Below are 2,061 nucleotides of genomic sequence, written 5' to 3' on the forward strand. Positions count from 1 at the left end.
GAGAAAATAATATAGAGTTATATGTTAGGATATTTGTAAAAGAATGTTTATGTACACACATCATTATAATAGGAGAAGAAAAGGAAAGTAATAGAAAAAAAGAGAAAAAACACACATGTCCACTAATAGAAGCAGGCTGAATAAATTATAAAACATTTGTTTACAGAAAGACTGAGGTATATACATGATACACTGGTTTTAGAAAAGCAAGTTCCAACATAAAGTATACTGCATAACCATATTTTTGTAAAAAGAAAATAAGAAAATATCTACATGTTTTTAAAGTTATTTATTTATTTGTTGGAATAAAGACAGAAGAGTTTAAAACAAGTTACAAGCACTGAGTATACTGGAGAAATCTGATTGGAGGGAGTAAGAGTACAGTCCATTTACCATTTTTCAAGTATACCTGTTTTGATTTTTTTTGCTTTGACAACAGCATGTATTACTTTTGTTATTTAAATAGCTGATAAAATACATTAAAATAAGAAAACACATTATGATATTCTTTTATTTTTTTCTCAGTTCAAGTTTAAAACAAACCACAAAAGATCAATGGGTTGATGCTCTCTACTGACACATCATACAATCAGTGGCCTCCCCACAATACAATTCAGGCCATCACTTCCAAAGGAAGAAAGGCTGGTCTCTCCACCCCCTGTAGGAAAGGCTTACCTTGTAACACACCACAATTCGGCTGAATCTGAAGTCTTGTATTTTACTCATGGGAAAAAAAAATACAAAGGAGATTTTGTTCTCAGGGGTTCCCACTGCAGCCTGGCACTAAAACAGCTCAGCACTCACTTCTGCTTGGAGAAATCTTTTTTGCTCTTTTGGACATCAGAATTGATAGTATCACTGCCAGGTTTCCAGCCAGCTGGGCACACTTCCCCTTGTCTGTCAGTGAACTGGAAGGCCTGAACTAGTCTCAAAGTCTCATCCACAGAGCAGTCAACAGGGAGGTCACTACAGTGACCTGCTGAAGAACACCCGTATCATCAACGATAAAGAGACGCCTGAATGAGATGCCTTCATCAGCCTTTAAGATCCCATAATCCGGCTGGGCGCGGTGGCTCAAGCCTGTAATCCCAGCACTTTGGGAGGCCGAGACGGGCGGATCACGAGGTCAGGAGATCGAGACCATCCTGGCTAACACAGTGAAACCCGTCTCTACTAAAAAATACCAAAAGAAAAAAAAAAACTAGCCAGGCGAGGTGGCAGGCGCTACTCCAGAGGCTGAGGCAGGAGAATGGCGTGAACCCGGGAGGCGGAGCTTGCAGTGAGCTGAGATTGCGCCACTGCACTCCAGCCTGGGCGACAGAGCGAGACTCCGCCTCAGAAAGAAAAAAAAAAAAAAAAGATCCCATAATCCTGAGCAATGGTGCGCTTCGGGTCTGACGCCAAAGGAATGTTCATGGGTCCAGCCCTCCTTGTTTCTTAGGTGTGTTGATCCATGCCAGGTGACAGAAGTGAGAATCCACAGAAGCATCAATCACTTGGCAGTTGAGTTTCTTAAATTCTTCTGTACCACAGAAAGCAATGATCTCTGTGGGGCACACCATAGTGAAGTCTAGCAGGTAAAAGAATACAACGTATTTCCTTTGTAGTCAGACAGGCTGATGTCTTTAAACTGACCGTCTGACATAACGGCTGTGGCTTTGAAGTCAGCGGCAGGGTGCCCAATTTTAGCATTTCCTGAAGACATCTTCCTATCAGCAGTCCTCACGCCAGCTTCTGAGAACTAACCACCAACACCATGCAGGGAGAGGATACTATGAGAGTTATTCTTAATGAGACATGAAAGCAATAATATTTTATGCTATATGACTTGCTATTTCAAATTAGTTGGGACTGTTGTGTAGACATCAACAGAATCAAAAACTATTTTATATCAGTATCAGTTCAGAGATAGTAGATAATAGAAATATAAAACATGATATTTAAGGTAATTGCATATGAGAGGAGGTGAGAACCAGGTTTGAAAACACTTTGTTTATTTTGGCAACTAGTGATTTTCATCCAAGATTGAAATCATACGGGTCTCATTGTTCTTTCTTCCAA

At 40.2% G+C, this 2,061-nt stretch overlaps 1 pseudogene; it reads right to left on the reverse strand.

Moving 5' to 3' along the window:
- Positions 1 to 652: 652 nt before the first annotated feature.
- Positions 653 to 1,755, reverse strand: LOC117099345 (annotated as a pseudogene).
- Positions 1,756 to 2,061: the final 306 nt, after the last annotated feature.

This window comes from Trachypithecus francoisi, unplaced genomic scaffold (assembly GCF_009764315.1).
Source record: "Trachypithecus francoisi isolate TF-2019V2 unplaced genomic scaffold, Tfra_2.0 Lachesis_group16, whole genome shotgun sequence".
In the NCBI taxonomy this organism is placed as follows: Eukaryota; Metazoa; Chordata; class Mammalia; order Primates; family Cercopithecidae; genus Trachypithecus; species Trachypithecus francoisi.